The sequence below is a fragment of the Balearica regulorum genome, chromosome 3, assembly GCF_011004875.1.
Source record: "Balearica regulorum gibbericeps isolate bBalReg1 chromosome 3, bBalReg1.pri, whole genome shotgun sequence".
Taxonomy (NCBI): domain Eukaryota; kingdom Metazoa; phylum Chordata; class Aves; order Gruiformes; family Gruidae; genus Balearica; species Balearica regulorum.
The window spans coordinates 82,238,219-82,258,765 of NC_046186.1; the positions used below are offsets into that span (position 1 = coordinate 82,238,219).

The 20,547-nt window shown below is 41.5% G+C and overlaps 1 protein-coding gene across 1 annotated transcript in view; it reads right to left on the minus strand.

Annotated features, from left to right (window-relative positions):
- Positions 1–20,547, minus strand: part of SIPA1L2 (signal induced proliferation associated 1 like 2) — a 225,149-nt gene that overhangs the window by 178,543 nt on the left and 26,059 nt on the right. Inside the window, exon 2 of the mRNA XM_075748691.1 lies at positions 13,554–13,610. The gene's annotated coding sequence lies outside the window, so the exon portion shown is untranslated. The remainder of the gene's footprint in view (positions 1–13,553; positions 13,611–20,547) is intronic.

The following is a 20,547-nucleotide window of genomic DNA, read 5'->3' on the forward strand; positions in this document are numbered from 1 at the left end:
CCTAATTGATTCACAAACCAAAAGGATCAAGAACACTTTGGATTATTTATTCACAGTTAACAATTTATCCAGCCCTAATTACAGCCGCTATAACATTTTCTTAGCTGCAATATTAATTATACTTCTTTCATGGCTGCTATTTATATGAGCAGAAGACGTAATATACAATTAGGTGATCAGATGCTGCAGTAGTACCACTGATAATTTTTTTCACAATAAGTATCATTATTCTCTTAAAATGGTGCTAAAAGTTGGGCGTAATTGCTGCCCATCATTTACCACAGAGGACAGAGAGTTCCAGGAAAGCCCTTATGGCACCAGGGAGCGGGTCCAAGGCATCCCCTGTCCCACAAGCAAGCCCAGATCACCCAAAACAAAAGTGCATGTGTGCAGAAAGGTTTCTCTATTTGCAAAGGCTTGAGTATCAATTACAAACACAAAAAGCAACAGAGAAGCTAAGGGAGAAGGCTGCCAAGAAACACCAGAACAGAGTCAGGACAACACTAGGCGCACCGTCCTGAGAAAAACTAAAACAAAGAGACTTCTGCACCTCCGTGCTGAGCGGAAAGGGGCTCAGCGCCACAGGCAAGGACACCAACTGGCTGGAATCCCTCTGCTGTCAGAAAAACAAGACTCTGGCTCGACAAAGAAGAAGAAATTCAAAGAAACCCTTGATTCCATCACCATTTTCTCCAGCTATGGAAACAATCTATCATGACACTTTATATTTAGCTGAACGCTTGCGTCAAGGAGGATAAAAACAGGAAGAACAGTAATATCTTGGTCTTTTATACTGCTCCTTGTACACTGCTTTTCATAGGAGGTAACACGTTATTTCCATTTTGTAGGTAGTAAAGCTGAAGCACAAAAGAAAAGAAAAATATGCTAAAGCATTACCGTACAACGCAACAGAAGAAATAATATTTCCATTATAGAAGCTCCTATAAAATCCATTAAAGCAGTAAGTTCTTAAAATTAATTCCATAGAATCTTAAATTATCCATATGAAAAGATCCGTATTAAAATTTGACAGAACATATACTGGCATTATCTCTGCTTATCATACATCTCATATGCTTTGTTCCCATAAAGATCTTCTCCAGAAAAGAACAGAGGAGACCTATCCCAGGGCTTCAGTTTTCTTACTTGCAAGTTTGAGAAGGAGGGATTTGCAAACTATTTTTTACCTCGTTCTTTCAGCAAAAGTCTATTTTGGTTGGGTTTGTGAGCCTGGCTTCTAAGGTTAGTTGACTGTTTGCTCTTTCTGTGTGGAAAATGAGAGCACTACCACAGATTCAAGGATTTCCTTTTAGAAAGAGAAGTATAAATATAGGAGGATTATCACGTTTACTATTTAAAGTCCCAGCAACCTGCAGGATTTATTTTTATGAGTTCTGTTAATTGTCACAGTTATAGGAAACAGTAAACTTTAACTAACAGAAAGGAAGCTGGTTTGCTTGTGTTTTGCTCTAATGGAGAGAATAAAGCTGAGCCAGACTTTTAGTTATTGTGAGTGTGCACAATTTTGAAGGCACAAAAAGACAATGTATGTTTGCAGAAAGTAGAAGAATTTGGTCTGTGATATACTGTGCTGGAGGGGCAGCCATGAGGCTGAATCTTAAACCGGTGAGGGGGCGTCCAACACTTGCCCATTTGCAAGAAACACTTTCATGGAGTCCTCGGGAGCAGCCAGATTGCTGGTAGGAACACCTCGAGCCTACCACGCTCTGGCAGGGCACAGTTATTACCCTAGTGTTGGTTAAAAAATATTTGGTGGCCAAACGTTTCTTTAAAGCTTCTCCAGAAGTGAAACTTTTAAAGGGAATGCGTTGATCTGAGCCGAGTTACAAATAAGTGAAAGCTTAAATAAATAATTTCCACAGCTCCACGTTCACATCAGCTGTTCCACCCTGTTAATGCCAGATTGTTTTTGTGAGGCAAAACTGTTTTGATTTAACCTAATTATTGTGACTTTCTATTTAAAATACTAAGGCATTATGTTTAATAATTGATATTAAACTATTGTAAATGTGACCAGAATACAAGATTAAATATTTTCAAATTAATTTTAAGCAGGAATTTCCTTTTCAATACCTTTAAAACTCTGATTCCTATTCAGAATATGAATTTTCAAATACTTGAATTTCTATTTTCTAACCTGGTTTTGCCGGTCAAAGTGCCCAATAGTCTTCTAGTTCAACCTAATTTTCACTCTTTCTTTGTCCACTTAATAAACAGTATCTCTTCCTACAGCTCATTCAGAGTTCATTGCTGGAAGTATATTTCTGTAGGGAGTTCTTTTTTTATATGGCCATGACACATTTCCTTCCAAAATTTAACTTATTGAATTCCTTTGGTTTCCTTAGCTGACCTGGGCTTGCCAGGGAGAAATATGGAGCTTAATATATTTGAGGCAATAAGAGCCCTCATGCAGCTGATGAAGCAGCAACACTGGCTAAGGTTAATGGGGAGAAACAATCCCCTTAGAATGTGCTCAGTGTGGTACCATGGAAATCGGAACAATTTTGCTGAGCGAAGAAGATGTTTTTCTTTGAACATTGCCTCCTTCAAAGCAAACTGAACTCCCGTCCCGCTCCTCAGAACCATGCACTACTTTCTAAGGCTGACACACATGATAGATGGCCCACATTGTTTGAAGACAAAGCTGTTTATAAATATCTCAGCCTACGACAAAGGGCCTGATCTCACTGATACCAGTTTTAGCCCAGCTTTACATTAACTTATGTGAAAGAAGATCTGTAACATGTAAACTCTGGAGAGTAAAGTTTCTTCCAGAGACGTGATCTGCTTCCGGTATTTAAAAAATATTTATGCTCCCTCTGTAGCAGGCCGGAGTCTGTAGGGATATGGCTTTTTCCTGAGGAAAGATTGATTTATGATGCTCTGTTCATGTTGCTATGTAGTCAGTCCCCTCTGCACTTGGAACCTTTTTACCTTCACCAGCAGGACTTATCAGTGAATGCGTACAGAAAAATGGGATCACCAGGAGGAAACTGTCACCTGATGACATCTGGGCAGACATGACATCATGCAAATTTCTGTATCTCGTAATGCTGACTGTGAACAGTATCGCTTAAAAGGACAGGTATGTAGATAAAATACTCCCTGCCCTCATTTTAATGAACATAAGTAATGAAGATATCCTCCCAACTCCTCTTTCTACACCCTTGCAGCCCATCGCCTGCTTGCCCTCCTTTCCAGCCTTGCAGAGAAATATCTGTAGTTTCTGAAACACATACCACTCAAGCTGATGGACTCATACGTCTGAAACCAGTGATGAAGGTGAGCTGGAAGATTAGAGAAATGCTGCAGCAGGTCATCCAAAAGAATCAGCTCTGGAGGGGAAAGCAGAGTCCATTAATAACAGACTTGTTTCTTTCCACTTCAGAGCTCTCGAGGTGCAAAGCGTCAGATGTGCAAGACTTGACAGGCCTGTAACACTTACAATTGGGGTGCACAGACAGGGCATTTGGCACCAATGACATGGTTTGTGGAGAAAATGTAGCATTTCACTCATCTGAAAATGGGAGCATTAGACGCTTCTGCACAGGCAGAAATTGGAGGGAGACAGCAGTCGAAGGGAGGCCGGGACAGTGAGAAGCCCAGAGTTTAGGCAGCGGGAGAGGAGTGCCTCGGTCATCAAATACCCAGAGAAGAAATGCAGCTATAAGAAATGTCACAGGAGAGCGGCAGTGCAGTTGGAAGAGGGGTCAGTATTGCAGAGCTGAAATACAAGACTCCTCAGGACCCAGAGGAAAGAGTCAGTGAAGCCAAAGCTGAAAACCAGCAAGCTCCACCGCACCCAGATTTACAAAAGTAGGGAAATGTGGTGAGTTTGAAGCCGAAGCAAAGGCTCAGCTCCTCCACAGGCGAGTCTCTGAGCTGCTGGCTATGGTACGTGAACAGCCTGTGCCCAGCTCGGCTACTGCACCCACTCCCGCAGAAGCAGCTCTGGGGCTCCGCGAGAGGCAAGCAAGCAGGGGCGATGCCTGATTAGCATAATGGTTCTGGTTTCTCCAGTCTGAAACCCACATCTAGTAAGTCAGTGTTTAACATTTGCCGATTAAAAAAAAAAAAAAAAAAAAGGGCGGAAAGTTCACACCTCAACATAAGCAATATAGTATTAATCAGCTTCCCATCTTAAATACTTTGTAGGACTCACAATGCTTAGGAAAAACTCACCGATACAATTTTCATAATTAAAAAGAAATGAGACCACTCATTCAAAACAAACAAACTCTTTGAAACTGAAATTGCTTTCATAATTGCAAATAATTTTCCCCTTCAGCTCATGTTCTTTTGGATTCCTTATTTCAGTGTGACAAGTACTTGAATTTTGGTGGAGTTTTTTTTTCCCTTTATAATCTTTCCAGGGCTAGATTTTGATATCATCTTCTACACTAAGGTCCTATTTGCTTTGTTGGTCTACAAGAAGTAGTACGGTTTACTTTACAAGGGAAATCCAACTTGATCCTGATCTTTCCTTCATTAATATTAACAAAAGGTGGCTTCGTCTAAGTCAGCTGTCTAAAACTAGTGAAACAGAGCAGGGGGAAATAAAACCTCCGCATTTCCACTATTGTTTGTTCTATAAACCTGGAGAGACTGAACAGCTATTTTGTCCGACATTTCTACTCTAGCAAAAAAATTCCTAGCCACCCTCCTAAAGCTGAGCATTATGGCTGCTTTTTTATAAACTACACCACATCAAGGATGAAAACCCCACCTCTTGAATTTGTTCAAAGCATAGACTTGACTTGTCGTATCTGCTTAAGAATTAACACATCTTGAACATGCTGTTAGAAATACATCCTGTGTCAGGGAAAACAAACCACAAAAGACTAGCTGTTGATTTTATCTACACAAGGAGTTAACAGAACATGCATGGCAACTGTATATACAAAAGGACTTCCTACAGAAATGTGGATTTATTTTACAGGAGGAAAATAAATGACCATATTAGACCAGTCAATGTGAGAAACAGATTAACAGTGTGCTTGGCACTAAAGCCACACTGGTGTAAAGCTGATTCACTTCTGATTTACAATAGTGCAAATTCAAACTGGTTGTGACTTTTTGGTTAATGTGACAGTAAAGCTCACTGATCTGGCCTCAGGCCACCGTGACAGAGCGATGACTTCAAAAAGGCTGTTATTATTATGGCGGTGTCACTTACTGTCCATAGAACAAAATAAGCTTTAGAAACCTGAAGTATTCATTAAACCAGTGCAAGGTGAAACTGGAAACAAATAACATAATAAAAGAATAAAGGCCTTGCATCTTTATACAGCTCTTTTCTGCAAATAATGCGGGTGTCAGACAGTATAAAATCAGACCTCTCCATTAGTCTGTAAATGACAGTTTTCTAAATCGTCTTTATACGACGATTGTTTCTCACTGGTGAATCACTTCCTGTGTTCTCGCTACATACTCTTCAGTAAGGATGATGTAAACTACTGCTGTAAATGACAGAAGAAAAAATATTTCCTTTCTTTCGACAGAGAAGTTGAAGTCCTCATGGAAAAGGAAAACCTCTGGCTATTCAGCACCTGCAGCTATGGCAACCTGCCAGCATGATCATCTAATAAAGTACAGAACAGTGGTAAACCTCTATTGCAGTCTTCCCAAATCAAATAGATTTTCAGCACAGAACAACACGTACCTAAAACTCTGCAAAGTGAGGTGAGATTGCAGCGACGAACGAAATCAGAGCAATATGTCACAAGCAATCACGTGTCCTGGCCAGTCTTCCAGAAGACAAGCAGACATTTTATCTCTCAAGAGGGCAAAAGTAATGAAAGGGCTTAATCCATTTGTTATGTTCTCAAAAGCAGGGTCCAATTCTAGCATAATATCACAAGAACCATCTGTTTCATGTTGGCAATCAGTCATTCATCAGCATTCAAGCCACCATAAATTCATCAACCTGGAACGCACCTGAGGGAAATCCTAGGACTGGAAGAGCAGGAATGTTGCTGGCCCAGATGAAGACACAGTGACAGCTCTGGGTAGGGAAGGTCCCGAGCCCCAGTGCTGGGCTCCCTCCATTTAAACATGTGCTACCAGACCTCATCCAAATCACACAGGCACTAAAGCCATACACATGCATACCATGTAAAAAACTAAGACACCTTCCTGACCTCTATATCCGAGGAGAAAATTACCTGCTCAGGGCCCATCTGGCCTGAATGATTCTATGACTGCATGGTGTCAAGTTTTTGCCACTTCCCAATGCTATCTATTGCACCGAGCTAAGCAAGCCTGAGAACAAGGTGCAGCCCACTGTCCGTGGGCAGCACAAGGCAACTCTGACAGGGCGAGTTTCTGTCACTGCCCGCCGATTCCCTGGAGGTCTCTCACCAGAGCTGCTGGCAATGCCCTCAGCGTCAGGGTGTGGTAGGTTGGCATAACTTTAGCCTTTACTTCTGCTGATACGAGGAAGATGTCTGTATGGTGGAGATGAAAAGCAGCAAATACACTGGCGTTGCAGCACTTGCTGTCTTTAATAAGCATCTAGAAAGGCAGGACGGCCGGACTGTTGCTGCCTCTGCAGACAACTTGGTTTAATGTCACATATCTAAAGCGGACTAAATACTACTTTACTGGGGCTAACATCAAGTACTGCCATCTGAGACTGCTGGCCTTAACCCACAGCGATCAGACTGACCTCTTTCATTCCAGGAATGTACCACCACACCTGCTCCAATATATGTCCTGCAATACCCCCTTTCAGTGATAGTTCCCATGAATGCTTTGCTAAAATCAAACTGTATCTGTGTATACCAACAACCAAGGAAGTGAGGATTTAAATTCATTAAAAACACTTAGCCTACCCACATTTCTGATTTGTTACAAATGTTTCCTGTGCAGCTGACATTAAGTGCACCCTGGAGGACTACAGTCGCAAACTGAGCTGGGAGGCAGCTAGGAGTGACTCTCACCTTCCCCGGCGTCTCCCCATCCAACAAGCGACAGAGCAGCCCGGCCGGCAAATGCCACCCAAATCCACTTCAGGGTGCAGCGCGGTGCTGAATTGGAAGTCTCTCTCCCAGCAGATTATGCACCCATACAGCAGCGAGTGCTTTCAGAGACATCCTACTTATCATCTCCACTCCTCAGTTAATTTTTATAGGAAGCCAAACATGGTGTCACAGAGCATAAGTCTTGAAAGGTTTTGTCTTACTTCAGAGGTTTGTCTGCCCTCTTCCTCTGCCCCAGAAAACCTAATGTTTCCCCATATATTTGTCATTCTCAAGCAAAGATTGCACATTTGGTGCACTCAGAATATCTGATTTAGAATTCATACATATAAAAATTCACTGAAATCCCATTTGCATTTACTGTTTTTTAATACAGGAAAAAATTACAGATATTATGCAAGACGGCAAATGCTTAAAAAGAGTATTCCATGGGTGCTATATTGCTGTTTCTTTGGCTCAAGCAGCAAGCTTTGGATTTTTTCTGTTAGGGTGAAATATAAAGTATGTTGGACATATCTACCACCATTTGAGACCTCCTAGGATATTCAAGCCACATCTGACACAGGACTTCTGGGAGGCCACTCTCTGCTGAAGAGGGAGGTAGGAGGCTAAGCAGAATACTGTTAGAGCATCTCAAATGACGCTATATGCTTGCAAATTGCTGAATTGTTTCCCAAATCTTGTTTCTTCCTGTGAAGAAAAGCAAGCAGTTTCCCAGCTTAAAAAATCTCTGCCTACTATCCCAGGAGACTCCATATTCAACCCCTCTCTCCCTTTGCTTCATTTTAAAGTCAATTTTCTGCCAGGGACAGAAGAACATTTCCTTAGCTGCTAGGTTCATTTGCATGTTCGAAAACCTGGAAACCCCTCAGTCCATGCAATTTAGCTCTGAGCTGCCATTGAGGACTTCACCTTCAGAAGCAAATGAAAAATCGTAACAACCTCAGATAGGTAACTCATTATAACTGTACCGTCTCAGATTTCTGGATACATGCACAAGAGCTCTGATGGGTCTTGGATGCTTCTGTGTAAAACAGGTCAGGCCATTTAAAAAGCAGACATCTGCGAAAACTACTTATGGGTGCCTCAGTGTATTGAGTGGAAGCCCCACATATCCAGCTAGTTTTACTATAAAAATAAAAGCTCTGTTGAAGTTGAAGGCAAATGTTTTACTTTCATAAGGTGATGGTTCCTGGATCTGAGACTCACTTATTCACAGTTATTAACATTTTTTCAGGCTAAGAGTATGTTATTACGAGTATAACAATGTCAATGTAACAACACAACAAGTAACAAACCAATTTCAGTGAAGCATTTACAATGACAGATTGTTACCAATTTTAAAATACTTGTCATACTTCCTTATGTCTGGAGTTAGGAGATATCTTCACAGGCTCCTTGACTGATTTAACAAAACACAGACCTTTACCCCTGCGATAGCTGCCTTGAGTGTCTGCACAGACAGGGGAGCGAACAGACGCTTGCAGGGCACGATGCTCGTGTCCCAATATGGGTGCCCGGAAAGGGCAAAAGAACCGAGCCATAAAAGGACCTATTTTTTCCCTTAACGATAAGTGGCATGCAGGGTGATGGGCTCAGCTCACAGAGACTGGAGAGTTTCATGTTCAGCAAGACGGGTCCCACCAGGAGCGCCTGTCATCTTCACTTTGGTAACGGCCCCAGGCACTACGACAGATTGAAGGGGAAGATAGGCAAGCACAAGGCCAAGGGATTAGCCTAGATTATCTGAGACATGTTAAAGAAGCACATTCCACTCTTCACATATGTTTTCTTCTTTTTGAAAAGCAAAAAGTGAGTATTATTATTTTTTAATGTGGGTCCCTTCCCACTAACCTCAATCAGGCTGAGAAGGATCGCTGAGTGTGGGCAGTCACAATGAAATACAGGAGGACACGCTCTGCTTTCTCTATCCAGGAGGCAAGGCTGGGATGTTTGCAAACAGGAAAACAACTTTGATTTATGCTGTTCAGGAAAAAATGTCTTTGTCTTTATAACTGGAAGTGCAGCTCTTTGTAAAGTAAAAATTTCTGTGAGAAAAAGTAATTTTTCACTTTTTCATTAGAAAACAGAAATGAAATGCCTTTGAATCATGTCAGCCTGAATAGAAACATCTCAGGTGAATTTGTGGTGTGTCAGTTCAGCACTAAGCTGCGTCCATGTGAATTGCTGCAGTGCTACCCACAAGACTTCAGCACAACATAAGCTTTCCCAAGAGAACAGTTTCTCAGGCTGCCCCTTTGGATGAAATGTTACACCTAGATGGGCAGTGCACAGCTCTGCTGTGGCCAAACAGGTTCAGTCCAGTCAAGACACTCAACTTGGAGAGAAAAATCGAAAGCAGAGGAGCTGGAAGTAAAAGTCCCACAAGACTCAGATTCTCAGTCTTCTGGACATATTAGAGGTAAAACGGGGAGGGGGGGGAGAAAAAAAAGATTAAAAGAAGCATTTCATTTCAGTTAAACAAGCACTATGAGTAAATGTGAGACTGGAAAGTTTGGGACTTCCCCAAACAGTTTCAAACTGTTTCAATTTTTCATTCCAAGTCATGAGAAAGAAAAATTAGAAGTATGAGAATTTTCCACTGGATGGAAATCTTGGTCTTATTGCCCACCTACAGGAATGACCTAAGGTTTTCTTCATTTAACATGGATGTGGACAGGAAGTGAAAAAATGAGATTTTTCTTTCTCAACATTAGTATTTCAATTTATCAATGACTCAGGAAAAGCAGAATCTACTGAGGCAGCTTTTTCAAAATAAAAATAGCCAGGTTTGGGGGGGGGTGTTTGATGAAAAATTATATTTAGCAGAAAATAAAAGATTGAAATCCTGCAGTATGTATTTCTAGGAGCTATAACTATAGTTCACCTCTTTTCAAGATAAATTAAATCCATGATTAACAATGCTTCTGTTAAGAACCAAAAAGGTATTTAGAACATCCTATGCCTCAAACCTCTTTCTTATCTTGTTACATTTCTAAAGATGAGATTCTTTCACATGTGAAAGACTCCCTGAAGGACAGGTGCTTATAATGGAAGTGACAATGAAAAGTTGATGATTTTCATGTTAATTTAACAACTAATGTGAAATCATTTGACAGCACCTCTCTTTAATTATGAAAAAAGAACATATTTATCTTCTGATTTTGAAACAGTACAAGTAGAGCTGTTGCTTTAAATTGATGCTTCAGGCAATCATCTCACACATTCCCTGATCACCTTAACATTTTATATACAGGTGCTATGCACATTTACTTGTACTACATGCCCAAGGGTCAAAGTATGGTGTAGGCTGCAAAATTAGGTTTATCAAATATTTATGCAGATGTATAACTGCTGGATATGCTTTAAGTGCTCCAATGCAAGAAACAAATATGTGTGTGGAGGAAAACAATCTGCACAATACAAAGGCTATCCACATGCAATAGTTGCTGGGAACTTTGTTAAAATAATATTACTCACCTTCTGCTTTTTTTATACTACGCTGTCCAAGAAATGGTATTACTGAAACAAATGAAAGTAGCAGATCCTAGATTTCTGCCTCTATCATCTACATTCTTAAGTGTGATGGCAATACTTTTTTTCTACTTCCTACTGTTGTAACTTGATACAGCAATTGCACATATGGAGATAAAGCATTTAAGAATGTGCTGCCTTGATCATAGGTAACTTCATATGTCTTGCCAAAAGGCAATAGGTTTCCCCCTCCGGGATGCAGAGTCAGCCATAGCTATTTCCAGATAATTTACGAAACAATTTTATAGTCTCAGGATCCCAAATTAAGGTGTAATGAGGTGGAGGAGATCTATGCGCTATCACAGCATTTCATGATCAGTAACTTTCAAAGGAGTGTTAGATAAAATGGTCAGATGCATGCTTTAGGTGCGTTGTTTCCGGGACCTCTCCCCAACTCCGCATATCTGAAAAAAAGCAATTCGCAAATTACTTGTAAAAATGAGGGAGTTCCTTGGTTACTGACTAAGGACTCCAGCTACCCCTGGGAGCAAGGAGCTGCTTATTCAATGGCAGGAATTAATGCCTGGCTAAGGGACTTTCAAGGGGCACCTCATCAGGTAGTGGCTTTCAGCCTGGCATCTGCAGACCTGGGGCACGCAGGGTGTCTTCCTAAGGTGATGATGAGGAAAGGTTAAGAAAAATAAGACTATTAATGTAAGAGGCTTACATACCTCAGTACCTCTACTGGAGGATGTGTCTGGACCATCAAATAAAAATAAAAAGCCCTCAGCCTGCTCTAAGTCAGTGTGTAGAACAGCTCCGTCTTACACAGAAAAGCAGAAGGATTGTCCCAACAGAGTTAGAAAAACTGACATTTAACGACAGTTGTTTCTAACATGTTCTCTGGAATAACATCGATCTCATCTTTTAGATTGCATACCATTTGTTGTCCTGTCATCATGCTGCTGTTTCCATTTCAGAATTAACTGCGCAAATTAACTCTCTGTCACAAGAAGCAATGGACATTTCATTTTGGTCTCTAGCTGTGAAGGTCAAATTTTTCACCTAAGTGACGGTCCCAGATCCTTCTGACTTTGCACAGCTTAGTTTGTGACTTCTTCATGACTACTATGTCTGCCATAATCTCGAATATTATGCATACCCACTCTATTTTTTAAAATGCGCAGCGACTAAACACTGGATTATCTTTGAAAAAACCCCAGACCCTCATCAACTGAATATATTTTCTGGGCTCTTTGCATACATGACTGAGTTCTGTGTACCACCCATACTCCGCTTGAGTTTCTCTGACTTCTTTTCAGGGTCAATGCCCACCTAGCTGTCTGCAAGCACGCAGACATGCCAGGAAGCACAAACAAAAGTCTAAGGACACGGTCACTCTGGTAATTACCTCTCCTGAGGAGCTGTGCTTGAGGGGGCCCTTTGTACCCCCCAGAGGCGGGTAGTTGGTGTGACGGGGTCAGAGGGGCAAAGCTCTGCTTGGGACTTGTCACAGCCACAGCTGGATGGAGCAGGGGACTGGTAAGGGATAGGAACCTTCTTCCACATCACATGTATTTCCCTTCTCTCTCAAAGAGAGCAGAATGGGACTTATTATCTGTGATAATTAACAAACCCAAGGGACCACCACTGAACAAGTACCATGACCAGCTCTGGCGTAACCTGATTGTAATCGCTTCTGCTTGGGCTTGCACTGAAATTGGCTCTCATGTATCTCTATGGGACCAGTGCCTGAGAGGCAGAACTTAAAGTGTTGCACCTATCTTTTGGAAGAATCAACACTTGACAAAGTATCCTGAAATGTGTTTCTCTGCCAGAAGTTATAAAGCACCAGGTTGAACCAAAAATTCCTTGTTGCTATGGTTGCCACTTGCTCTAAGTCTCTTTACTACTCCTTGTTGAATAGCAGCAAAGGAGAATAAAAACATACACAACACTTGTAATTGCCTGGTGCATATTTTAACATTTCTCTTTGGTGGCTGCTTTAAATTATGCAGTAATATTGCTGGCATGCTTCTGCAGTCGCTCTTCCCTAAGAGGATACATTTTACAGTGCTGAAATTGGACACTGGGTGTAAGAATCACACATTTGAATATTTTTTTCAGTAGCAGATGTGTCACATGCAATGTATTACAACTCAAGCTGTAAAAATTAAGTGGCATTTGCATTCATTAAGCATACATGAAATCTAATTCCATTAGGTCCAGCAGCATTAAGGTCTGTCTGTTGCTGCTGATGTTACAGCTTAAGGACATTATACCTTCTGGCTAGATTCTGTTTCATAACCTAATAAAGCCAGGAATTACATCCTAGCTTGATGCCTTTGCAAATCCAGCTCAGCAAACATACAACATGAAAGCTGTAGATGTAAATTATTTATATTCATCATTGTCAGAAATATTAATGTACCAAAAAAGGTTTAACAGATTAAGCAAACTATGGGCACTACGCTCACAGCAGAACTAATTTAAAAGACAACAGTATGATTTGCTGAAGCCAAACCTCACTTCTAATCTTCCCGCTTTGTTACAGATACAATACAGAAGAACTGTTAACATTTCATCAAGGCTATTTAAAGAATCAAAAGCTTACAGTTACATTTCAGTCAACTTCCCAGAAACGTTGATCTGCACAATCCCCCAGGAAAATCAGGGATACTTTACTTTGTAGGTTTCGATGCTTTTAGCTGACATAGAAGTTAGGTAAAGAAAAGGAAGGCAAAATATGAAACAATTTGAATTGCAGCTTTTATAATTTATTCTGCTGAAAGGATAGTTTGGGTGCAGCACTACAAGTACAAGCCCAAACTCAGCAAATAAACCAAAGTGGACAAATCACTTTGGTCTGCATCTAGTTTCACAGAAGACATCATGACTGAGAACACAAGACTGCCCTCCTTACTACTCCAAAATCAAATCTACCAATTAAAAAGCACAAACTGAAGTTTTACTAGCACTTTCTGTGAGGTGAATCCAGGTGCCAGTGTAAGTTTTCCTTCACAGTCCTTAATTTCCAACTATCAAATTAACAAGGGTTCATGAAGTAAAAGTGCTTACCTTCCACAGTCTTTGATTTCTTCTCTCATTCTTAATGGCATCGTCAGGCTAGTCCTCCTGTTGGAAATACCAACAAAATGTTTCTGAGCTGAACAACAAATCTATTTCCATGGAGATGCAAGAAACAGAAAGGGTTTACTCAGTCATATACAAATGATTCCCAGTGGTCTGAGATGTTATTTTTCAGCAATCAAAGTTCTCAGCTGTATCTACTACATAATTTCAAAGGCATAAGTGTCCACCACAGGCCAGAGATGATTATTTTTGCCTTTTCAAGGACAATCTTTATTGACAATCTTATCTTTGTTTCACTTTTAAAATGTTCTTAAGCGTACATATTTTATTTATATATGTAAATGAAATATAAAATGAAACTAAACCCATGGCAGCTTTACGTCCATTTCCAACCCATTCCATCATCTCTTAAAAAATTCCCTCAAACTACCAAGACAGCCTTTGAAATTCTTCAGATCTAAGCTAAGCCACTCATATCTTTCTCCATAGTCAATGAGAGATAAGAACCCTCAGAAAACAGCCTCATCTTAAAATAGTTGACTTAGATAAGAGAGCTGAGCCATTTTGGAAAGCATTTCCCTCTAGGAAAGCATGTACTGACAGCTTAGATCACTGGCTCATAGAAAGCTCAACTTCACCGAGATCTCACTTGGTATGTACTTTAACTCAAATCCACTTTGAGAGCACAGTCTCAGCAGTATGTTTCCTATAAATTTATTGCAACATTGTGGGAAGAAGCTAAGAAGCTGTACATCTCTTTAGTTATGAGTCAACATAAACCATTTCATCTGTAACAAAAAAGCATGCAGGGGATGACTTAGCAACAAATGGTCTACACTGCCTTGTATCCAACTTAGAGAAAAAGCCGTAATGTAATGCCCCAGTCATATTTCGGAAGAAAACAAATAAGTATTTTTTTATTAAGTTGGAAAAAAGTGATATTTCATTTTCTGCTTTCTAGTTGTCATGTTTTCACATTAGTGCCTGTCTGGAACTTGACAGACCACAAAATATGAACCTCTTTCTATGACACTTAAAGCTGGAGAAATGCAGAAGGCTGTGAGCAGAGGCCCCAGCCACTTTGCACTGTAGAAGTGATACAAAACATGCAGAAAAGGCCCTTCAGGGGAAGCTGAGTTTACTCCTGTCTACAGCTTCTCTGCAGTGTTACTCTGCATCAGCTGGTCCCGGCCCTTCCACCACAACACTCTGTGCCAGACTTGTTTAAAAACATTTGCCTCGATGCAGTATGGACTCTGAGCTGGGAAACATTTCAGGCCAAGGTGGTGGTAGAGGGGAGGGAGACTTTTCGTGGCTGCTCGTGGCCCAACATAGGAAACTGCCCTTCATTTAGAGAGTGCACTTTCCTTCCTTCTTCTCTCTCTGGCCCAGCACAGAACTCCTGTCTGTAATGAGAAGTGTGTTTTATGTAAATCACTTCCCAGTGGAGTCACTCATTATTAATGCAGACAGCTCTAAAGGGAGAAAGCCATGGCATTTAGCAGCAAGAACTGTTAATGAAAATGTCATTAGAGTCAATCTGCAAGCTATGAAATGGCCTCTCTACCTTTTCCTTTTTTCCTGTCTTACACACCTCTGCATGTCTGGGTACGTTTCCCTCAAGTCAATCTTTTTTGGCACCAAGTCACAGCTTCATCTGGAGAGGGGTATCAGTTTCTGGCAAACTGGCCATATTTGAGAGGAGGTGCTATTTAAACATTGTGGAAATGTGTCAGAAATACATTAGGTAGGCACGGGACTAAATGGCAAAGCTGAGGAAGCGGGGACTCCAAAGACTGGCTGTAGGTTAGGTGATTTCCAGCAGCGCTGATCTGGAAGTTGCAAGGTAGCCCTTTTCTACATATTCAGTAGAGTTGATGACTGAGCATCTCATGTGCATAGATCTTCCAAGTTTTTCATGCTTGTAACTCATATTGTTCACTGGAGTATCCTTCTGGCACATCTGTGTTGTGGGGATCTACTTAGCTGATTCGAAAAGCCTAATCCAACAATTCTGCTAAGAATTTCCCTACTCCTTCAGACCATTTATATCTCAGCAAAATGGACTATATTAACTGGAAGCAACTGTCTGATAAACTGACTCAAACTGGAAATGAACATCCCTTTTTCTCTATTTCCTTGGGACTTTCCATTTCCATACCTGAACGTTGAGGGCTTTCCTTTGGGAAAAGTAGCTATTGGTATCAGGGAGAGGTCACCCTGGTCTGCGTGCGCATGTGCTTGTCATGGCTCACGTTCATAAGTTATAAGGGAATTAGATACCTTTCTCCTTAATTCTGAGGGTTTTCAGGATCTGTATTGTATGCACGTGTTTATATTAAGCCCCCCAAAATTTGTGAATAAAGTCAGTATCTTTTATTAAAACAGCTATCATATTTACAAAAATACACAAGATTTTAGGCACACAGAAGGTGATGAAAGCATGTGTCCAAAAGTCTGTCCATTTTTTTCCTAATAACTTTATTGGTCTATTAAAAAAATAATACTACTCTATTCACAAACCTTATCTCCCTTATGACCTGAGGGAATTATGGCCATAACAGCCTAAAGTCCATAATCACAGGATCATAGAAGGGTTAAGGTTGGAAGGGATCTCTGGAGATCACCTTGTCCAATGCCCCTGCTTAAGCAGGGCCACCTAGAGACCAGGGTGGGGTCACCAGACAGCTTCTGAATATCTCCAAGGATGGAGACTCCACAACCTCCCTGGGTAACCTGTGCCACTGTTCGGTCACCCTCACAGTAAAGAAGTGTTTCTTGATGTTCAGACAGAACCTCCTGTTTAAATATTCTGTTTAAACTGTACATTGATCCTTATTTGTGCTCAGTACACACCATCCCAGCTTGTCAGTACATTCCTTTTCCCATCGGCTTGGAAACAGGTTCAGGATTTTACACTGTAATATTATAACCCACTGGTGGCAAAAGGGAAAATCAAGAGTCTCTTTTTTCTCGGCACAGAGCAGCAATTCAACATTATGTGGCAAAAGATGGAGGGAAAAAAAAAAAAGCAGCCTCATTTCCCCATTCTGTAAAGAAGCAGAGGCACTGAGAGACTGCCACCAGCATAAGTCTGTTCCCCCTTCCCCTGTTACTGCACTTGGCAAGAGGAAGGAAAGAGTACTGACAATGTTCACACCAGGCAGCAACACACAGCCAGCGATGGGCGGACAAAAGCAAAGCAAAGCTGTTTCTTACTGAAGTGTTAAGAAATCAATGAAAGTCCAACAGACAGACAAAACGTAACCAGCGTTTCAGAAACCACTCTTTTTGCCTTTGAAACTCGCACCCCAGTTCGGCAGCTGGCACTGGGGGAGGCCACTAGCAGGTCCCAGCTGCTGCAGGATGCCCGTGGGACAGCTGGCCGCGCAGTGTGATAGCCCGCAGTGATTTGCTGGGGATCGTCCCTGTATCCAACCGCTATTTATGGTGCAGGACACATATATTGTTATGCCTCAGTGGATGTACTTCACTGTCATGCCTGATCGAAAGTGTTGCCTTGGAGCGGTCTTAGCTTGAGAGAACCCCAAGCAGTTTTATAAGTAAGAAGTCACCCCAAGGTGACACTTGAGAGGAACAACATTAAAGTGTACTCATCTCTCTTGTGTCCCTGGCTACTTCAGAAGCTCACAAACAAAGCCTACCTCTGCTAGCTGGTACTCAGAGAGTAAAAGGAACCTTATGTCCTTGTTCATGTTTATTCAGTGCTTCCTAAGTAGAAAACTAACTAAAAATGCTGACTCTAGTCATGAACACTGGAGTTTTAAGTAAAGATAGTTAAGCAAAAGATTTATTTTAAGGATATTTAAGTAAAGATAAAAATATGTAAGCTAGTGAGCTCACTTTTTCTCAAACCCAGGGAGAAACCAATGGCACAGAAATGACACTTCAGGCCTGATCTCAAGGCATGAAACAGATTAGTTACACACAGAGCAGTCATAGACCCATGCACACACGCAGGCAAAGCCCCTGAACAGTGTAAGCTCAGGATTTTCCTTCACCTCCAAGGAAATGCCTCCATTGTGCATGGAGGTGTGGAGCAGAGACACCTGAGCTCGGAGCTCCAGAGCCAGCAAAAGCACAACCAGTACAGGGCAACACAGCATCTGCGCTACAACACCTGGCTGACACAAGCCAAATGCACGTTTTCCATATGTAGGGCTGAGGACCCATGCCATCTCTGCACCACGTCATCTCTGCACCACATTGCTGCTGTTCAGCACAGAGATGACCTCAGTGTGGGGAGACAGAAATGCTCTCCCCTTGAATCCACTGCATGCAAAGAGCAGATAGTCCTTTTGAAATATCCTTCTGGTCAGAGCTCACAGCGTTACTGCCAAGAGCACGCTTTCTTGCTCCTAGATTCAGTCTGCCTACAGCATCATCACTATTCTACCTAAATTGATTTTCACCCCATTGGTACAGTACCAAAAGTAGATGAACAAATTAAATACTCTACGATTTTGTCTTCTTCTTGCTAGGCTTATTCATAAAAGTAAGGCTCAAGTGTTGTCTTACAGCCCTCAGTCAGGTCTGTGTCCACCCACTGAAATCAGGAACACAAATCCCAGATGACGGGCTGCAGCCAGCAGCCAAGAATGGGTTAAATGAGTCTCTTAGGCAAAATAAAAAATGCCACTTCTCTGTTAGTAGCTGAGAGAGGACTTGTCTTGGGCAAAAGCACTTGGGATGGGACTGCCAGTGCTATTTAACTCTCAGTCTGACAAAGAGTTGAAGGGAAGGATTTGTTAAAGATTCATCAACCTTTCTCATTTGTTTAAGAGCTGAGAAATCCCACACAGGAGCCCTCAAGCAGACCTCTTCTGAAGGCGGGGGAGAGTCCTCAAGAGAGAAAACAAGAAGGGAAGCTTGCTTAGGAGCAAGAAGAGCTATACTTTTCAGATGGCATCCATCAGAAAGAAGCAAAGCAGGCCACCTTCTCCTTTCCCAACCAGGTCAGCAGGGGAATCCCAGGTCTGTGCTTTGCCGGACGTCACCACAGACACTAAAACAGCCTCTCTGCTTTTACAGTTGATCCAGTTTTTAATCTGCCCACGTGGATCGCAGAAAAGCTGGCAAAATTATCCTTTGTCATCACCCAGCCCCAAACTCTTCTGTGGCACTAGCTACTCTAATAGATTTCTCTTAATTTGCTCTACTAAAAATGGGAGAAAATAGCTATTTCCTCTCATTTTTTATCCGCATGGAAGTGCAAATTTTTCATGCTTTGGAAATTTTCTTTCTTTTTACTACACAGTGCACCTGGCTTTTGTGTCCAAAAGTCCTCTGAAGAGCTAAGATATGAAAGGTGCATACCAGATACCACCGAGCCATATAAAATGGACCCCTCTGTAAAAAAAAGGTCTTTGGAAACCTACCAAGGACTTTGCAATCCAAAATACAGTAAAATTAATTTAATTTTTCTGAGCTCTTTGAAAGATCCAGTGCTGCCAAACACTTACAGATAGTTCATGAAGTTCTTCAATGAAATGCGTTTTTTTATCAGAAAGTAGCAAGTGACTGAAACAAGCGTTTTTCAGGAAAACACAGCAGCATTGCCAGAATTTTTGTCAGGAAAGATTTTTCATCTCTAGGGTGTGATTTATGGTCAAAACCCAAGAGAGGCTTAGAATCGACAATAGCCTAAAGTCCTGGGCTCTCAACAGACCTGAACTTAAAACCCCTGTGTACTAGGCAGGTACTATAAATCACCAAGCTATTAACTACCTACTGAACTCAGCCTCTCACTTTCACAGGTTGGCACTGCTCCATTTTGCATACAGAATTGAAGATTGTGCAGGAGATCCTTGGCATTTCTGTGGTCAGAATGCTTTTCTGGAATGTGGGAGGCCAGCAATGTTGACTCTTTTTCACCTGATGTGAGTTGATTAATGAACTGTTGGCTATGCCAAGCGACAATCTTTCTTTTTGCATTTTTTCCCATAAAAATAGAAGGAACTTGGTTTCGGCACTATACAGAACAGAAAAGGGTTTGTGGTTTTTTTTAAACCTCAAAGTTGTGTACAACTAGAAAATCATCTCTCACCCAGCTGTTAGAGATGACTCATCCCTGTAAGATGGCCGTAATTTTCTTTCGGGACACTCAATAGCTTCCAGGTGAGCAGCAGTGCAGCACATAATGGGCATGTCCTGAACTGTAGGGGCTTCTAAAGCAATCCTGCATTATATGACACTCCTTGGAGTTTGGGAGCAGAGATCCAGGTTTAACATGGACTTAGAGGGAGAGAGCTGCAGGAGCTCAGAAGTTGCAGGGTTTATACTTTGCCTGTCTCTTTACCAGGGCTCTACTGCTTCAGGCTCAGGGAGGATCAGGATTCAGGAATGAGATTTTTTATTTTTTTTTTTTAAAGCAGCCTGTTTTGCATATGGCATTGAAATGAAACATTTGTTGCAGAGGGACCACAGTTTGCGTGGATCTAGGTTCCATTTTAGCCTTAAATCAACCTTGGGATATAACAGTTCATTCTAGTCTAGTGCCCCTGCTTTCACCTTACCACAGGTTAAGCAGGGGCCATCATACAACCAGTTATTGTTTCATGTAACCAGCAATAAAATTACCTGTCTGGATCACTGCACACTTATATATCAACAATAGGACATGATTTAGGAGTCCTTGGTCCTGCTGTTTCAGATATGAAACTGCAATGAAGTGTAGCCACCATGTCAAAAGCTGCTACTGGGGCCAGGGTTTGGGCAAAGTGAATTGTACCCAGGAGATTTCAGCTTCACCTATGCAAAACAGCTGTTTCTGAGTTGTGTCATTACAAATACAGTCTGCATACATATATATGTGCACATCCCAGCTAAATGAGGCAGGAACAATTGCCTGCAGCCTGGAATTTTTACCTTCGAGCATCCCAGGATGGCTCAAAAGATAGGCAAAAGAACAAGTTATCTGCACAGTCCAATTTGCTGTGTTTTCCCACGTGAGCAGAGC